Source organism: Artemia franciscana, chromosome 9 (genome assembly GCF_032884065.1).
Source record: "Artemia franciscana chromosome 9, ASM3288406v1, whole genome shotgun sequence".
NCBI classification, from domain to species: domain Eukaryota; kingdom Metazoa; phylum Arthropoda; class Branchiopoda; order Anostraca; family Artemiidae; genus Artemia; species Artemia franciscana.
Window position 1 is genome coordinate 31,625,857 of NC_088871.1, and position 21,234 is coordinate 31,647,090.

General features: G+C 36.2%; 1 long non-coding RNA gene across 1 annotated transcript in view; it reads right to left on the reverse strand.

Moving 5' to 3' along the window:
- The window catches only part of LOC136031273 (uncharacterized), a 39,551-nt gene extending 21,246 nt beyond the window's left edge, over positions 1 to 18,305 (reverse strand). The window contains exon 1 of the long non-coding RNA XR_010618478.1: positions 18,164 to 18,305. This is a non-coding gene — a long non-coding RNA (uncharacterized LOC136031273). The remainder of the gene's footprint in view (positions 1 to 18,163) is intronic.
- Between the last annotated feature and the right edge of the window lie 2,929 nt (positions 18,306 to 21,234).

Genomic DNA, 21,234 nt, shown 5'->3' on the forward strand with positions numbered 1-21,234 from the left:
TGCTTTCTGAGAGGTCTTAATGAAAATGCCTCAATCCTTTGATTGAGTGTCAAATTACAGTCCCCTCACTAGCTGAAAAATTCTTTTAACATCTCCACCTTACCTTTAAACTGTAGAACATGTTAGTCCAAGCAATTCATGCCACCGTGGCGGGAATTGCTACATAGCAATTCATGCATAGATCTCATATTATCATTCCTACAGCATTTTTTCAGATATTTTCATGATAAAAATCATGCATTATCATTGCATTGGTTTATTTTGCGGTAATCTTTGTTTTATTTTTTCGCAAGCCAACCCTCCGTGATGCGCCATGTCAATTCAAGCCATTATGCCACACTATCAATGGCCCTCTGGCACCCCCTTATCATTCCCAAGATGTTTTCCAGGTATTTTCTTGTTAAAAATCATGGATTAAATCCAATACTTCATGTTTTCACAACCCAACCCTCCGTGATAAACCCTGTCAATTCACGCCACCATTTCACACTGTGACTGCCCCTCTGGCGCTCTATAGCACCCCTTCATATTACTTAAGACACTTTCCAGATATTTTCTTTTTTAAAATCATGAATTAAATCCAATGACTCATGTTTTTGCAAGCCACCCCCAACGTGCTACACCATGTCAATTCATACCACCATGTCACACTATTACTGGCCTCTGGTACTCTTTCATCATTACTAAGACATTTTGCAGATATTTTCTTGTTAAAAGTCATGTATTAAATCCTTTGGCTCATGTATTTGCGAGTCAATCCCAACGTAATACACCATCTCAGTTCACGCCACCTTGCCATACTATGGCCCGACCCTCGGGCAACCTCTAGTACCCCTCAACATTCGTGAGACATTAACCAGATACTTTCTTGTTAAAGATCATGCAGTAAATCCCTTGATCCACATTTTTACGACCCAACCCTCCGTGATGCACTCTGTCAATTCACGCCACCATGACATACTATGACTTCCCCTCTGGCACCCTATAGTCCCCCCTCATCTTTATTAAGCCATTTTCCAGATATTTTATTGCTTGAAATCATCCATTAATTCCGTTTGTTCATCTTTTTGCAATCCAACCCAAACACTACACCATCTTTGTTCATGCCATCGTGCCACACTATGACTGCCCCTATGGCACCTTCTAGCACCCCTCATCATTCCTAAGACATTTTCCAGATATTTTCTTGTTTACAGACATGTCTTTTGTTAAAAATATGTTTTAAATCTAATAGTCTGTGTTTTTGCAAGCCACCCTCAACATGATACTCCATGTCAATTCACGTCACTGTAACACACAATGCCATCCCACGGCACACATTATCACACCTAAAGCACTTCCCGCTTAAAGCACTTCCACACATGTTCCAACAAAAATAACTTTTTGGACTAAAAATAACCATTGCTTTTATTTGAAAAGTGGAAACCTTACATTTCATTGTTAAATTGCAATGTTCCATGATATTTCCCAGTGTTTGGCGCTCGATGGCTAGCATATGACAGCCTCTTGCGTGCAGTATCACACTTAAAGAATTTTCAGACATTTAACTATTTAAAATTGAAAGGTTCATTTAAACTTAAAGTAAAATTCCCACCAGCGTTTCTTCTGATGACTCCTAGTAATTGACGCCACCCGTGGAACTTGTAAATGGACTTTTCTACTAATAAAGCTGGTTTTGTTCATGGAGTTTTTTTCTTTTTTTCTTCATGATATTTTTCTTCATGAAACTTGTTGTATGTTGATTTATTCTTTCGTGAAACTTTATCATGAAAGTGGATGTATGTTTATTCTTCCGTGAAACTTAATTTATCATGATATTGTTTTTGTGAAACATGATGCATTCTAATTTCTGTTGATTAAATGTATGATTTTTAACAAGAAAATACCTGGAAAATGTGTTAGGAATGATTTCACGATTTAAAACGTATTTTATTAATAAAACTTTTATGTACAATCTTAGATGTATCTTGTGTGTACCTCATTCTTTAGATTTCTTGTTCCAGGGTTACACTTCAATACTTAGTCATTTACGCAATGAAATATCCAAAGTCAATACTATGTAACATCTCGCTGATTCAATAGCTAGCTTAACCTGAATGATCAGAGGCTGCCAGAGGGGCTGTCATAGTCCGGCATGGTGGCGTGATTTTGAGAGTTGGCTGGTGTATCACGGACGGTCGGGCTTGCGAAAACATGAAATATTCGATTTTTATGCATGATATTTTAGCAAGGAAATGTCTGAAAGATATCTTAGGAATGATGAGGGGGTGCTATAGGGTACCTGAGGGCCAGTCATAGCGTGACACAGTGGTGTGAATCGAAATGGTTTATCATGTAGGGCTGGCTTGAAAAAACCTGTCTAGGTCACGTTAGAAAATTAATAACGCTGCAACAGCTATCTGCATCGAATAAAGAAAAAATCAATAGCTTTAGGAGGCTTGCTTGCTGTCATTTGGAAAGGGCTGGGAACCTGCCAACAATTTAATCGTTCTAGTAAGCGGGACAGTAGATTCTTCTTGCAGTATCCTCCAAATCATAATATTAGAAGGGTTTTCATAGTCCACCTGTATAGCACCTCATTCCATGGCAGCCCTTTCGAATCCTATTTAAGACAAAACATCTTTAGGTTTTCCCTGTGAACAAAAAGAAAAACGCTTTGAAAGAAAATTAAATCTCTTGAATTATTTTATAACAACCAAAAGTAAACATTCTGTATTATGTAACAGACACCTACACGTCTTTGAAAACATTCCCTCTTAGGTAATACCCATATAGACCCTGATTCGGTGGTCCCTTGAAGGTTTTTTCAAAGAATTAAAGAAACTTTTATGTAACAGCCAAACCCTACTACTTAACAACGAAGGAAGTCCTGAATTAAACCAGCCCTGGGCCTCGTATATTTTTTAAACCATTAAAGAAAAGCAGTCTATTACGTAACAGACACCTGCGTCTTTTAGAAAACATTCCCTATTACTTCACAGTTAAAGAAAAACACTTCCAATTATGTAACAATCAAAGAAATCCGGATTTGGCTGCTCCTGATGCGTTTTTTTTTAATCAAAGAAACTATTATGTAGCAAGCAAAAGTAGACAATCATTATTACGTAAAATATACCTGTGTCTTGAAGAAGTTTAAAAAGAGGTGTCAAGACTGGGATTCGAAGGGATAGGGACTTTATGGGAACCATAAGCTCCTCACTACTGGCAATCTGTCATCCTTCATCTGCAGAACTTGTCATCATCTCAACCTCTCCTCTTATTAATTAAAAAACTTTCCAAAACAGAAGTTTTCAAAGGAAAGTAAAAAGACATATTAAACTTAAAGCAGCAGAAATAAATTCCTATAATAATTCAAACTCAAACCTTTTGCATCTCAAAGCTCAAAAGTTCTGAGTTTGAATTATTATAGGAATTTATTTCTGCTGGTGTGAAGTTAAATGACTTCTGATCTCCTTTGAAAGACTTCTTTCTCGGATTTTTTTTTTAATTCCTTTTTGCTTTTGATGACAAAATCTGGGTTTTGGTTAGTATAATGAATATTTCTTCAGTTTTTTATGCCTCTGACGTAAAAATTAAAATGTTAAATTTTAATTTATTATTTATAATTAGCGGCTTTCAACACTATTTTTACGATTTATTTCAACACCTCTGACACACTAAAACAAGCTGGAAGTTGATTAAAGGTAATTAAAGGGAAAGAGCCTTGGACTAAAACCGTTACGAATCTGAACAAAAAAGGCAAAAGTAATTGGGTAACAAACCGCAATAGGAGAATGTGAAGTCCAATGGGGAAGTAAAACTCTCCAAGACTTAGATTATGCTGATGATTTAAGTATCTTATATGAATATATTAGAAAAATGAATTAATTTTTAGAGGTTTTGTAAGTTCAAGAATAGCTTTGAATGAATAATTTTAAAAAGACTAAGTCGTTAAGGTTAGAAATAAGTGCAGGTGAAGAGGTGACGTTGTTTGGGTAACGAGAAGATCGATGAAGTGGACAGCTTCACTTACCGTGGTAGTATTGTTTGTAAAGACTCTGGGTGCAGTGACGATGTTAAAAGTAAAATACCAAGGCTCATGGTGTTTTTTTACAGTTGAAAAAAGTTTGGAAGAACGAGAAGTTATGTCTACGAGCTAAAATCAGAATATTGAAAGCTGCTGTAATGGCAGTGGGCAAGTATGGTTCTGAAGCATGGGTGATCCCAAGAACAGAGGAAAATTTGCTAGATGTTTTCTAGAGAAATTGCTTGCGGGTTATTTGGATACCCGATTCACTGACAGTATCTCAAACAGTAAGTGCACGAAATATATGGTTCGACTCTATTTTCTAGGTTTACAATCAGAGGCAACGCTATAACGCTGTCTATAGTAAGTCTTCAATGTCTTACTATTATTTTCCCCAGAGGAACTTCACATGGAAGGGGATGTCATATAAACTTTTGAGGGTAATCATTTGATTGGAAATTTTAGTGCCCTTTTTAAGAGTCAAAAGGGATCGGAGGGCAGCTAGCCCCCTCCCTACACTCTTTTTCCCCATATGCATCCAATCGAAATTTCGAGATAAACTCTTTTTTCAAAAAATTCCGAAGTTAAGTAACTATGCCTCCGGGGTTGAAAAAACTAGTCAAAGCCCGGGGGCAAGGGTTGTAAGTTATTCAAGCTGCCGATAGTTAACACATAAGGTTTCTTATGGAAGAGATGGTCGCATAAACTTTGAGGATGATCATTTGATTGGCAATCGAAATTTCGATTTTTCTTTTTAAGAGTCCAAAGTAATTGGAGGACAACCAGCCCACCCCCAACCTTTCTCTCTAAAAGGATTTATTTGCAATTTGGATATAGCCCCTCCCTCCCCGCCATGCCCCACGGAGAAGGGCTGTAAGTTACGCCAGTTCAAGGTTTTTTGAAAGGGGTGGTCTTATAAACCTTGGAGGGGTTCATTCGATTGAAAATTGAAAGTTATAATGCCCTTTTCAAGAGTCAAAAGTGAATTTGGGGCAACTTGCCCCCCCATGCCCTTTTCCCTAAATGCATCCCATGCAATTTTGAGATGGCCATTTTGTTCAAAATAGTCCAAAGGTCAAAAATTATGCCTTCAAGGTTAATAAAACTCACATGACTCCGGAAGCAAGGGCTTTAAGCTATGCAAGTTGCCCATTATCAACATATAAGATTTTTACGGAAGAGGTGGTCGTATAAACTTTGAAGCAGGCTCATTCGATCGGAAATCGAAGGCTTTCGTTTCTTCTTAAGAATCAAAAGTGATTTAAGGGCAACTACCCACCCCACGTCCTTTTTTTCAAATGTTTCAAATCCAACTGAATTCATGAGATAGCCATTGTTTTCAAATAGTCCAAAGGTCGAGTAACTATGCCATCGGGGTCGAAAAACCCCCTAGCCCCTGGTGCAAGGGCTATAAGTTATGCAAGTTCTCCATTGTTAATATATTATAAGGCCTTTTTGTCTAGAAAAGAGTGCATATTTGATCCTGGATCTTCAAAAAAGCTTAAAGTGATATTTACAACTACGGTGATATTTTAAAGAAATGTTGAGAGAGATGCCAAACACAATCAAAATGCATTTTGTTCTTACTGGATGTAAAAAGGATACCAGCAATATCTAAATAGCGGCTGAGGGCGTCAGATTAAAATTTTCAAGGTATACTGATGTGGTGTTGAAGAGAGGGAACCAGCCCAACCCTCCTCCTTGTCCTTTTTATGTTCCCCTCTCTTCAAAAAAGTTGGAAATTTTGTAAATATCATATTGTTCAAACTAGTGAAAAGGTGTAATAGCTATGCCTCCAAGTATGCCTCCCCACAGCCCTGTGGCAAGGTTTATAAATTATGTAATTTATAAATTGTTTACATGCACGATTTATCATTAGAAGATCGGGGAAAGTTTTGATTCTGGGTGTATTTGAAAAGCCGAAGGATATTAAGGTGGAACTTTGAAGAATTGGGAGAGACATCTGAAACCGAATCAAAAGGCACTATATAAATCCAGTTTATCAGAAAGTGGATCTGTAATATATTACGAATAGCTGATGTTAAAGGGGATGTTATAAAGTGGTTGGATGGCTACCTGCTCCCCTCCCATGCCCTCTTTAGCTGCTCTCCGTCCAAAAACATTCAATTGAAGTAGTCATCTTGTACAAAATAATCTAAAGATCATATAACTGTGCTTATGGGAATGACATGGTCTTCCACAGGTTTGGAGAGGAATGCACATACAATCCAAATGCACTATGTGCATGCAGGCTGTCATAAGAGTGCATCTGCTTCATCTAAGGAATAGCCAAGGGTATTGAATCGAAACTTACAGGTATGTTGGGGGTGATGTTAAAATGTGATTGGATGACTACACGATCCCACTCCTCGTCCTTTTAGATGCCCCCTCCCCTCAACAGTGATCAAAATTTTGAAAAAGTGATTTTACTACAAATAGGCAAAAGGTCTAGTAACTATGCATCCTGGGATGCACTAGCCCCAAAACCATAGGGCAAGGATTTATATTATACAATTTTTCCCTTTTTAATTGCAAAACTTGTCCTTAGGAAAAGGAGGAACGTTTGATTCTGTTTGTGTTCGAAAAGGTTATATGCAATAAGGCAAAACTTTGAGGATGTTAAGTAAAAAGTTTTTTTTTTCAAAAAGGTGTATTTACAAAATCTCGAGAAGGACTGAAGGCATTAAGCTTAACTTTCAAGGATTGTTGAGGGGCATGTTGAAAAATGATGAGAGGACAACTAGGCCCCTTTCATGCCCTTTTTAGCAGCAATAGTTCTAAACACATCTGATCAAAATTTTGGAATAGCCCTCTTGTTCAAAATAATTGGAAAGTCACTACTTCTGCTATTGTGGCTGCAAATACGACTGGTTGTAATTGCAACAGTGACTACTTCCGAATGCGAAAACTTGTGACTATGACTGCTTTCAACTAGTACTCCATTTTCTTATAACTACTTTCGGAGAGTGTCAGGAGGATTTTGAACACAATCAAAGCACAATGTTTACATGCTGATTGTCAAAAGAGCGCATCAGCAATATCTCAGGAAAGTCTGAAGGCATTAAGATGAAACTTTCAGGGTATGTTGAATAGTGCTTTAACCTTCAGGAAATGCCTAGAGAGACTTTAAACTAAATCAAAAGATACTATATGCATTGGGGTTATCAACCGAAAGATACTATGAGTCTTCAACCGAAAGATACTATGTGCATCTTGATTGTCACAAGAGTGTGTCTGGAATACCCCAGGAACGGCTAATGCCATTCAGTTTAAATTTTCAGGGAATGTTGAGGAAGTATTGAAATAATTCGAAAGCTGCTAGTTAGGATTATTAAATTAAAATTAAATGTTTAAATTTTTACGTCAGAGGCATGAAAAACGGAAAAAAAATATTTGTTATACTAACCAAAACCAAAATTTTGTCATAAAAAATTAACAGGAATTAATTTTCAAAAAATCTGAGAAAGAAGTCTTTCAAAGGAGAGCCATATCAAACTTCAGACCAGCAGAAATAAATTTTTATAATAGTCTAAACTCAAAATTTTTGAGTTTTGAGATTCAAACTCAAAATATTTGAGTTCAAATTATTATAGGAATTTATTTCTGCTGGTTAAGTTTAATATGGTATTTTCTTTTCCTTTGAAAACTTCTTTTTTGGAAAGTTTTTCAATTAACAAGAGGAGAGGTTGAGATGATTATGAGAAGTTCTGCAGACGAAAGATGGCAGATTGCCAGTAGTGAGGGGGCTATGTCTCCCATGACATCCATATCCCTTTGAATCCCGGTTCCGACACTTTTTCAACTTCCTCAAGACGCAGGTGTCTGTTGCGTAATAGGAAGCGTTTCTTTGATTCTTGAAAAAAAACTTCAGGGGCCACCAAATCAGGAATTTGGTTGTTACAAGATAGGAAGTATTTTTCTTTGACTGTTACGTAATAGAGAATGTTTTCTAGAAGATGCATGTGTCTGTTACGTAATAGAGAGTGTTTTTTCTTTGATTGTTAAAAACGTATACGAGGCACAGAGCTTGTTTAATTCAGGATTTCTTTGGTTGTTAAGTGATAGGGTTTGGCTGTTATATAATAGTTTCTTTGATTCTTTGAAAAGTTTAAGGAGCCCACCAAATCAGAAAATGTTGTCAAAGAGATGGAGGTTTCTTACGTAATGGGATATGTTTACTTTTGGTTGTTATGTAATAGGACTTATTAGAGTCCGCTAGTCAAGTTGGGAATCCACGGATGTAACTGAGGGGAACAAACAGGTGGGTGTCATGTAATGACGGTGCGCACGTGAGATGTGACACAATCGTGTACGACCTGTCTCTTCAGGGCCCATAGGGGACCCAAACTTGTAACCTTGTAGGACACACTTGGGGTGCTACGTAATGATAATGAACACATGGGTTGTTACGTAATACTTTAAGATATTTAATTGTCTTTAAAAGCGTTTTTCTTTTTTTCTCAGGGAACCTTTATAATCTAAAGATTTTTTGTCCACAATAGGATTCAAAAGGGATAGGGCTACCATGGAATGGAGCACTAATACAGAAGGACTATGAAAACCCTTCGAATATTATGATTGGGTGGTACTTCTACATGATGACCTATTGCACGCAAGGGGAATCTCCTGTCCTGCTTTTTAGAACGATTAAACTGTTTGCATATTTCCAACCCTTTCCAAATGAGAGTACACAAGCATCGTAGGGCTATTGGGGCCTATTGGGGACCCCCGCTTGTAACCTTGGAGGACACACACCTGGGGTGCTACGTAATGACAATGAATTCATGGGTTATTACATAATATTTTAAGAGTTTTCATTTTCTTTCAAAGCGTTTTTCTTTTTTTTTCTCAGGGAACCTTTATAATCTAAAGATTTTTTGTCCACAATGGGATTCGGAAGGGATACGGCTGCCATGTAATGGAATGCTAATAAAGATGGACTATGAAAGCCCTTCTGATATTATGATTTGGGGTATACTTTCTACATGATATCCTATTGCACGCAAGGAGAATCTCCTGTCGTGCTTACTAGAACAATTAAATTATTTGCATGTTTCCAACCCTTTCTAAACAAGCGCACACAAGCATCCTGAGGCTATACATCCTACAAAGATCCCAGCGAACCCCACAAGGAGCTTCACACTGACTTGGAGAGAATTGAGGCGTGTGCAGATACATGGCTTGTAAGTTTTAACACATCGAAAACGAAAGAGCTCCTAATTTCTAATGCATGTCATATGAGGGCTCATCCTGTTCTTGTCTTCGAAGGAGAGGCACTAAAGTGACTTGATGCACCGCACCTACTCGGAGCTAATTTTTCTTCGGATCTCTCATGGACGGAGCATCTCAGTATAATTAGATCCTCTTGCTCCAAGAAGCTAGGAGTTATCCTAAGATCCAAAGTCTTCTCCCTGATGAGTCTTTTCTGCCACTTTTCATTTCGTGCGTCAGACCTGTCATAGAATATGCATGTCCTCTCTGCGCTGGTGCACCTAAAAGCCACAGTGCTCAACTCCAACAAATTCAAGATAGAGTAGTTCGTGCAGCAAACCTCTGGCAACACAAAAATTAAAACGCTACAGTTGATCCAGGAACGCCTCGACGTGGCGTCCATGTCGATTTTCTGCAAGTACATATATAACCCTCAATCATAGGAACTATCAAGGCTCGGTCCTAATAGAGCGAAGTCCTTGCGAGAAAATACAGCTTGTCAGGACTACCTTGAGCAGGGTGCTCCCCGCCAAGAATATCTGAAGACGAGTTTTGCCGGTCGATCGGTTGACAGGTGAAATAAATTGCCGGCAGAGGTATTCGTGGAAAATCCTTCCCTTGACGCTTTCAAGAGAAGGTATAAAAAATATCTCAGTGTTAGAAAATTTGGTAATTACCAGGACTAGTGGCAAATCACCATCTGTGATGGAGCGATGAAGCCGGTAATAAAAAATAGTATCATTCCTAAGGCATTTATTAAGATATTTTCATAATAAAAATAATGCAAGAAATCCATTTGTTCATATTTTTGAAAGCCAGGCCTACACCATGTCAATACCTACTATTGTGTCACACTATTACTGTCCCTCTGGTGCCCTCTTATAATTTCTAAGGCGTTTTCTATCTATTTTGTTGGTAAAAATCATGCACTGAATTCATTGGTTCATGCTTTTGCAAGTTACCCCCCAAATAGATACACCATCTCAATTCTTACCACCGTGCCACACCATAACTGGCCCTCTGGCAAGCTTTAGCACCCCTTATCATTTTTGAGACATTTTTCAGATATTTTCTTTTCGAAAATCATGCACTAAATTTAATTGTACAATTTTTCGTAAGCCACCCGTCCTTGATGCACGATGTAAATTCACACCACCATCTCACACTATTAATAACCCTCTGGCACCTCTTCATGATTCCCAAGACATTATCAGATATTTTCTCTGCTAAAAATGATGCTTTAGATCCTTTGGTTCGTGTTTTCGCAAGCCATCTTAAAAATAATAAATCATCTCAATTCACGCTACCGTGCCACACGATGACTGCCCCACTGGCACCCTCTAGCACCCCTCAGCCTTTCTAAGACACTTTCCAGATATTTTATTATTAAAGATCATGCATTAAGTCCGTTTATTCATGTTCTCGCAAGCCAATCCTCCATGAAACACCATGTCAATTCACACCACTGTCTCACACTATTACTATCCCTATGGCACCCTCCGGAACCTCTCCTCATCATTTTTAAGACATTTTCTGGATGTTTTCTTTGTAAAAATATGTTTTAAATCCAATGGTTCGTGTTTTTGCAAGCCACCCTCAGCATGATACACTATTACAATTCACGTCACTGTGCCATAATATTCTACCCTCTGGCGCACATTATAACCCCTAAAGCATTTTCACAAATTTTCCTATAAAAATTACTTTATAAACTAAATTTACCTTCTTTATTATCTGAACAGTCAAAACTCGCCATTTAATTGTTAGATTGCATGTTCTTAGGCAATTTCCAGTCTTTGGCACTCAATGGCTAGTATATGGCACCTTCTGGCTTGCATTATCGCACCTAAAGCATTTTCAGACATTTTAATACAAAAATAACCGTTTTCAATAGACAAGATCATTTAATTTTAAAGTATATTTTCCAGTAGCGTTTCTTCTGATGACTCCTAGCAATATACGCCACTCATGAAACTTATAATTGATTTTTCTCCTCGAGAAACAGGTTTTGGTTGTCTAGCTTTTTGCGTGCTGATTTTTGTTCATGAAACTCAGTTTATCTTGATATTTTTCTTCGATAAACTTGTTATATGTAGAATTATTCTCTTGGGAAACTTAATTTATCATGATTTTATTTTTTTCATGAAACTTGTTGCTTGTTGTTTTTTCTTCTTGAAACATCATGCATGCTTATTTTTGTTCGTGAAACTTGTTGCATGTGCATTATTAATTCAAGAAACTTAATGTGACTTGATTTATGTCTTCGAGAAACTTTTTATATTTTTATTTCTTCTTCATGAAACTTGTTGCATGTTGATTTTTTTTTTCGTGAAACTTGTACATTGGAAACCGGTTTCGTTCGTAGAACTTGTTGCGTGCTGATTTTGTTCCTTAAACTTAATTTATCTTAATAGTTTTCTTCGTTAAACTTGTTGATTTATTATTTCCTGAAACATAATTTATCTTGAATTTTTTTCGTGGGAAATGATGCCTGTTGGTTTTTTCTTCGTGAAACATGATGCATGCTTATTTTCGTTCATGAAGCTTGTTGCATGTTGATTATTTCTTCAAGAAACTTAGTGCGACTTGATTTATGCCGTCGAGAAACTTGTTATATTTTTATTTTTCTCCATGAAACTTTTTGATTTTTTTCTTAGTAAAACTTCTATATTAATTATCTCCTTTTGAAACCAGTTTTGCTCGTGGAACTTATTGCATGCTGATTTTTGTTCGTGAAACTTAATTCATCTTGATTTTTTTCTTCGTGAAACTTGTTGTATGTTGATTTATTCCTTCGTAAAACTTAATTTACCTTGATATTTTTATTCGTGAAACTTATTACATGTGGTTTTTTCTTCGTGAAACATGATGCATGCTGACTTTTGTTCGTGAAACTTCAGCATGGGGATGGTTTCGTCAAGAAACTTCATGTATCTTGATTTATGTCTTCGAAAAACTGGTTTAATTTAAGTTTCTTCTTCACGAAATTTGTTGCATGTTTATTTTTCTCTTCATGAAACTTTTGCGTTGATTTTTCTCCTCGTAAACCTGGTTTTGTTCTTGGAACTTGTTGCGTGCTGATTTTTAATCGTGAAACTTAATTTATCTTACTCTTTTTCTTCGTGAAACTTGTTGGATGTTGATTTATTCTTTCGTGAAACTTAATTTATTATGATATTTTTTTTTTCACGAAACTGGTAACCTATTGATTTTCCTTCGCGAAACATGATGCATGTGGATTTTTCTTCGTGAAACTTGTTGCATGTGGATTATCCCTTAAAGAATGTGAATGTATCTTGATTTATGTCTTAGAGAAACATATTATATTTCTATTTCTTCTTCGTGAAACATGTACATTGAAAGGCAGGAAACATGTTTCCTGCCTTGTGGATAACTTAAAGAGCCTTCCCCTAGGGCTGTGGGGGATCATTTTACAAATGCATATTATAAGGTTTTTCAACTATGATAAACAAAATGGCTATCTCAAATTTCTGATTGGCTGATTTGGGGGAAAAAGGGGGCTGTAGAGGGAGCCTAGTTGTCCACCGATCTTTTTGAGCACTTAAAAAGGACAATAGATCTTTTAATTTCCGTTCAAATGAGCCCTCTTACGGTATTGTAGGACTATTAGGTCGATAAGATCCCCCCTTGTAAAATAAATAAACACGCATCCCTGATTTTTCTTCTGGCAGAAAGTACAAAATTGTACATTTTTGCAGGGAGGAGCTTGAAACCTCTACAGTGGGGTTTTCTCATACATTAAATGAGATAGTGGTATTTTCATTAATGTTTTATGATTTTTAGGGGGTGATTCCTCTTTTGCAAAAATCAGACAAATTTTCTCAGGCTCGTTCCCGTTATTGGCTGAGACTAAAATTTCTAACGCTTATTATTTGCAATCAGCATAAAAATCTAATTCTTTTGATATATGTGTTGGTATCAAAATTTTGTTTTTTAGAGTTTTGGTTACTATTGAGCCGGGTTGCTCCTTACTTACATTTCGTTACCACGAACTGTTTGATGTATCTTCCTTCACTTCCAAGGTGTCACAAACCTTCCCTTCTCCTCTATATCTTTTTGCTTGACTATCACGGCTTAGCACATTCTGAAAATGTTCTGCCCGTTTCTCTTTAAATTTTTCCCTTGTGCCCTCCCAATTTGCTAACAGGCAAGTACAACATTTTTACTATAATGGTGTCTAGCTGCATCTTCGGCAATTTTATCCATTGCCTCAATTTCACAACTTCTTAGTTTATTTTTCGAAACTTTCTCTACTTTTTTGATATTCCTGAACCAAAGTATGCGTTAAATTTCTTTTCCTTGAGAATTATTAAGGACTTGTAAAAACGCTTTGAAGATACAGTTACTGATGACTCTTTTGATATTAGTTCAAATGAAGGCTGGATGCTGGATGGTTCTTAAAGGATCGGAATAACGACGTGGATCATCCAGCTGCACCTGGTCACTAGACAATATGAAAACAACTTATTGGTTATCAACTCTGGAGCTTCATGAGCTCCAGAGTTATCAACTCTGAGCTTCAAGAGAAAATGGAGTTAATGGATTTTATACGGCATAGTGAAAGACAGGTTGAGATGGGTAGAACACATTTTGGGGGTGAAGAATGACAGATTGCCAAAGATTTTCCTTTTTGGCCAGCCGTCTAAGGCTAGACAAAAAGAAGGTCGTCCTTAGTCGGTGTGGTATGATGTCATTAGAAAAGATTTATGGGAAATGAGAACTGCCAGGGAGGGTGTAAAGAGGGGGGTGGGGGTTGAAGGAAAAGCGTGCGTTTCTGTATTGGCCTCAGACGGCTTGGTGTTGTGGTGAATTGTTAGTAATAGGATGTTTTTCAATCAGGTAGACTGCTTTACAAGTTTTAGCTGATGTCGTCTTGTTCCTGACTGGATTGGATGGCCAGACAGAGAACAAGAGTGACAAGGATTTTTTTTTACAAAGTGTATGCCAACAGTAAAGTCAAGTAGCTAAGTATCAGCTTGTAGACCAAAGAGATCAAGCATCAGGGTGGCCCCCTAGGGCCAACTTAGCAAATAATGAATCCTAGCCCATAGTAACAAAAATTTTTAAAAGCAGTTGTAAAAATGCCAAGCAAGAAAAATTGTTATTTGAACCTGATTCAGGAACTAAAAGAACTAAAACTATTGTTTCGATTAATCATAGTGATAAAAGCTCATATTATTTCAATTAATCTTAGTGATAAGAGTTTTGTAACAACTATATAAAATTTCAAAATATAGCCTGAAACTTCACAAAGTTGTGTCGGATCAAAAAGAAAACAACACCGTTAGAACCACCATACCTGAAAACTCTATTTATAAGAGCTTGAGTCCCATATCTTGACATACAAAGAAAATTACCTTTTTAAATAGTGCTGCATCTCCTTTTTTTTTTATTCTTTAAAATTCATAAAATTCTTAGAGATTTATTTAAGGTCTCATTGAAAGAGAAATTGCTATATCTCCGTGTGTGTCGTAAGCAACTGAATATAATAATAAATAAAATAGACTTCTTTTTTTGATCTGGTGCATAAAATGTACATAATTAAATGTCTTAGAATGGGTATTTTAGTCTTATTTTCTGGAATATTAACCTGCTGGGCCATTAAAAATTATTGAGAATCCAAAACGGAAAAATGTTCAAGAGAAGATGAACAAGGGCATAACATCCATGCCAGTCATAAGAGTGAACCTAAACCAGCTAGGGTAGCAAAGCTTGTTACTGCTCCAGTATCATAGGAGCCTATTTACATAAAGCAAGACTGCATCAGATCAGATTAAAGACGCTTCTTGAATACTAATGTCCTTGCGTCGACCCCTGAAGTGTGTTGCTGCAGCTCGACTCGATATCTGGGTTCTTTATTAACAAGCTGAGATCAAACCCTATAGCCTACGCCACCAAGGGACCAAATAGATAAAGATGTTAAAGTTGACAATACTATTCTGATAAAAAAAAAGACAGGGATGATGGCGCAAATAGAACAAACTGCGAGAGCATATCACCTGCTGCAGAAGAAACCATAAATTAACACCGAAGACCATAGTGACGCAAATACGAAAAGAATTTAAAAAGAAAATACGACTCCAGTACGATAGAATTTAGATGAGGAGGAAAAAGTAAATCCTTTCAAAATGAAGCTTGAAAGTATTGAGTTCAAGAGAATGTTTACAGAAGACTTGAGATGCTCTCAAGCATATTTTTTTAAATACAAGTTTCAAATAAAATTAGCTCGAGGTAAAGTAATGGATAATCTTCTCGGTCACAAGCATAATGATTTCGATTTTGTAAAAACAACTACTCCTGAGCAAATGAAGAAGATGCTTGACGAGGAAGTTATTTGAATCATTGATAATTGTGGCAAAAACATGGAAAAAAGCATGTATCAATGAAAAGGAAATCTCTGAAGTTGCTGCATTAAGGGCTGACAAAGTGACGAATGGAATGTATGCAAAAGTTGCATTTGTTGAATTTGACTGGGCAATTGCTGCTGGAAGAAGAGACCTTACGATTAACGCAATGTTCTTTAACTTAAATGGCAATTTAGTCGGATGGTTTTGGTGGGCATGAGGTTTTGAAAGACGTTGCATTAAATTTGCTCAGAGAATAAAAGATAATTTTTTAACGATTTTAAGACACTACATATTTTGTGGGAGATTCACACACTAATTTGTTGCTGATTGGACAATTGCTGCTGGAAGAAGAGACCTTATGATTAACGCAATGTTCTTTAACTTAAATGGCAATTTAGTCGGATGGTTTTGGTGGGCATGAGGATTTGAAAGATGTTCCATTAAATTTGCTCAGAGAATAAAAGATAATTTTTTAACAATTTTAAGACACTTCATATTTTATGGGAGATTCACACACTAATTTATTGCTGATTGGACAATTGCTGCTGGAAGAAGAGACCTTACGATTAATGTAATGTTCCTTAACTTGGATGGCATTTTAGTTGATGGGTTTTGTGGAAATGAGGATTTAAAAGACTCTGCATAAAATTTGTTGGTGACCCAGCACAGAGAATAATTTTGTTCATAGAAGTTCCTAGAATTACTGAAGATCGCTTAGCTGCATACTTGGGCTTAATTAAATCTCCGAATGTAAAGGAATTTGAAATGGTTATGACAAAAAGCAAGAAAAATGGCTTAGACCTTCATCCAATATCACTCCTGGCATCCCCAATGAATCATGCTTCATATGGGGAGAATTTTCACAAGCGATTGAAGGTTTCGGCATTTGAGTTTGATTTGGCAATGTTCGGAACAGAGAAGAATTATAAAAAAAATAACTTAAAGGGATAAGAAACCACCGAAAGATGTAAAGACGTACATAGAAGAACTGATTAAATACGAAGCCAAAGTATTGCGTTTTAAAGAATGTTCAAAATGGGAACCTCCTAAGTTTCCAGTAAAGGGAGGATTACTGAAGGAAAATGGTTTCCCAGGTAGGAAGAATATTTTAGATATAATGGTTAAATTGAAAGATAAGCGTATAGATACGGATTGCAATATAATAGCTTATGATTTGTTGAGAATGACGCCTGACATTCTAGGAGAGATCAGTCGAAGAAGATCTAATAATTAATTTGCGTATATTGTACTAGTCTAATTTTTTCCTCTTGATTTTTGTGCTGTTTAGTATGAACTTTGTTTCCAAAAAAAAGAAGATAGAAATGGAACTCATTACACTCCTCTTTTCTTAAAGAATTCTATGTTTACACAACATCTGTAACTGCGCTTGTAATTGCATAAACAATGCCAGAAAAAACCCACACCCTGAACTATGATAACGCTTCTCTCCATATTCTGTATACACAGTTCATATATTGTGTTCAGAAAATACTAATTTAAAGCGACTTAAAGTTCTGTCAACCCGTATACTCTCACACATAACAGGTCAACATTACACACAGATATATTATCCTCATCGTTTTAATTTCACCCTCTTCACTAACCGGACACAATTTCATCAATCACCTACTGCACTACACTTTTAAGCGAAATTCAACTGCAATTTCTTGATATGCTTCCAAGTTAAAATTAAACCACAAGTATAAGATGTACTTCAATAATTTTAAATCCATATACCTCACAAGTCCCGTCACTTTCAAGGCCCTTTACTCTATAGGTGTTAGGCACTTCGAATGAGAACCCAGTGAAAATTGTATATAGCTTAACGCTCTTCAACGATAGCGCTCAGATTGCGTAAGAGTATAAAAAAAGTTCATTCCATAGCAGCAAAAAGTGTGGATGTTCTTCAAGCAAGTATAGATCATGATTAATAGTTGTCACATTGTGGCAGAGCCCAAGTTTAGCGGCATTATAACTTCTTCAGTACCGACAAATCTTCACGACTAAGAAGTTTAGCATAAAATATTAATTTACTGCTAATAGTGGAAGGAGTATCACTAATAAAAACAAAAAACTATCATAAGCCCAATAAACTTCCATGAAGAGGAAAGAATATGGTTACCAGATTCACCAAATAGTTGAATTTGCTGAGATCTAAAGTGAAGAAAATAAAATCTATAGCAGTGATTTATCTTCAAGCTCGGCTTCACGCAAATTGATTACAAGTCGCTTATGACATACTATGTCAAAGTCTTTAGAAGATGGAGCAAAATCATGTCAACAGGCACCTCTAAATCAGGTACCGAAGAGATATAGTCACACCAGAGACACCAGAAATTTACTATCCGACTAATTTTGTCCGTGCATTTTTGGACCTAGGACTTTTTCGTCACGGTGGTTACTTGTCAAGGCAGTTTTTTAAGAGTTTTTTGTCAAGCCATCGTTTCGTCATGACTTTTGTAGAGGCATGGATTTTTTAAAATTCAGATAACTTTAAGCACCCGTTCAGTAGGCAAATTATACTTACCAAACCCCAACATGCTGTTGAATTTATATTAAGATTTTTTTTTTTACTTACCTATTGTAGCATAACAAGGCAAAGTGCGTGTATAATCAAACTCCTTTTGCAGCCCCATGGCTCAGTTTTTAGTCGAAGAACGAGATCCAAAAACAGTATCATATTTGGGTACCTCAACGGGTTTAGCACTAGCTTTGATGACTTATCTAGATTGAAAAACGATACTAAAGCTAATTGACAGAAGTTGGCATGTACAGAAGACCAGTTTTTCAATGAAGACCAGTTTATTCTATGTGTAGTCCCTTTTATCAAAATGTCGAAACTCAGCTATTTTATTTTTAATGGTTTTGTCCATCCCCTAAATACATTTCTAAGAACCTAGATCTTACTAGAACCTAAGAACCTAAGCTCAGATACCCATGGTCAAGCTTTTTCATCAGATATTATTAAAATTTGGTAAAAGCTACTTTTAGTTAATTATTTTTAACCCTGCCTCTTTTGTCAGTGGTACTCACTTCTTTAAATCCAAAAATAATGCTCGTCCTCACGCTCCACTACACGACCAAAAAGAGCAAACTATAGAATCTCTATCAAATAAATAAACCTTAAATTTGAGGAGTTAAAACAATATAGACTTAATATTGGGACATTCTCAAAGCAATTACTAGCAGTAAACATCTGCCCAGCTTTTTTGAAGAATTACACTCTGTCACAAATTCAGCAAACGCACTTTCTAATCGCTCCAAAGCCCCTCTGCTAAAATTGGAATCCCTTCCCCAATGTACTCAGAAATGCCCTAAATTGACCCAAAAGAAAAATCTTGTCTTTACGCAAGAATACACAATGATCTTACAAATGAACACATTCAAGTACGGTATCAGTCAATGCTATTCTTTTCCATATTTTTAACACTTTATTCAATAATTTTTGCACAGCTTTTTCTAACTACTTGAAATTAAAAAAAAATAAGAAAAAAGAAAATCAACTATGAAAGTGAACAAAAACGTGATAAAAATTTGGAAGTAAGTTATTTTAGCGAAAGCTCAAATTAAAAAAAATATTTAATATATAGATGACAATGTTATTAAAACCTTTCTTTTTAGAAACAATTTTATGTCACGGTATTTTTGGCGTTTTTTTTTTTTTTTTGATGCAAGCCTTAGAAAGACGCGGTTTGCTGAATACATATTTAGTCAAGGCATTACAATATTACCTTGTGAGAATCCCAATAATAATATAATTGTTTCAAGACATAAGCCTAATAATAGGCACTAGAACTAGTGCAATCAATTAGAAGAGTTAGGGATAGGGGGGCAGGTGGCCAACTACATTTTTTGACCCTCTAGATTTTCAAAATATCGTTTGGGGAGGGGAAATCTTCGTTGAAAATGTCTTTTTTTGGCAATTCCAATTTAAACTGAAAAGATGGGTAATTGTCCCTATGTTAAAAGGGAGGAGGGCTTTCAATTGAACAGACTATGTCAAAACTAAAACTTTAGCAGCCGTTTCAAATTACCGGTAATGTAAGCTACGTAACGTAAAAATATGAAATCGCCTATGATTGGTCAACTAGAAAAGCCCAACAACCAGAACTCAGTTTAAACTCCTGTAGACATCAAGCAAACCATTACGACATGCCTTCTTTAGCCAATGTAAAACTATAGTAAGTCTGTGTCTGTTAATGAAGTCATTCTATAGCAATTTGGTATGTTAGAACACAATTAACTTGAATGTTGTAGACTATATAATTGATCCATCGAATCAGACTAACAACCTTTAGACTCAATAAAACAATGGCTTGATGCTCAGGCGGGAATTCAAAATCCTTTGATATACGTATGATTATTTCAAGCTTGTAAAAACGTTTTACAACATCTTAGTTGAACTACACATAGAATAACCTCGTTTTTAATTATACAGTGTGGCAGTGCCAAAGATGGCACTGGCAGTGCCATTTTTCTTCATTTAGACGCTTTTGTCTCAAGAGCCAAATCAGAGTCAATTTGGAAGATCATTTGATTGACCCACACCAGACAATGTTTACACCTTTGAGAGAGGTCCAATGAACTATTTATGTTAAATTTCTATAGGAATCTTGATTCTGGAGACAAAATCAATCGGCCTTTCGGAAAAATAAGTAGCGCATGTCTTATACAGTAATAACGAACAAATTGGAGTAGTTTTTACCTTGAACACACATGGATAGGGAATTATTTATAAGAAAGGCTGAAAAACTCAGGTATGAATTGTGAAAGTAAATTTCAAGAGGTTATAATTGGCTACTACACGTGTCGGTACATCTGTTTAAACGCTAGAAAGTGACTTCCCTTTCTTTTTGCTTTAACTGGTTGCGACTTTAATAAAACAGTAATATATAGCGGATTTAAATTCATTATTATAAACTTGCAAATAACTAATTCCGATATATTAATGGTATTGAATTAATTTAACAACATCATTAATAAAAGTATTAAACAACTTGGGTGAAAGGGTGCTGCCCTATTTTATTCCCTGCTTAATATCAAAAAGCTTCTTACATCTATTACTAACTTGTATGATTCCAATCACACAAGTATACATGCTCACTATCAATCTAAAAAATGAATGGGGAAGGCCAATATTTAGCATGGCATCATTCAGTAACTCTCTGTCGAAGCTATCAAAAGCCTTATGGAGATCCAGAAATCCCACATAAAGACACGTTTTTCCCTTTTCATGTGTATCCATTAATGCCTTTAAAATAAACACACTATCTGTCATCGCACACCCTGTCCTGAAACCTCCTTGTTCCTCATGTATTAAATTATTTTTATTTAACCGATTGGAAAGCCTGGTATCTAATATTTTCTCCAAAACCTTACTTAAAGCAGGGGCAAGCGCAATTAAACGATAATTCTCATGAGCCTTCGGGTTTCCTTTCTTAAAAAGTATATTGACACTTAAAACAATATTTTTTGGCCTACACGTTGTTGCTAAAATATTAGTCTGTCACATTTCGCAACAAGTATCCTTTATAAGATGTAAATTTAATGGTGACCAGCGTTTACCCCCCCCCCAGAGAATTCCCCCATGGAAAACACCCCCCTTCGAAAAATGCCAGCCACACTGAAAAAATCCGGAAAATACCCCCC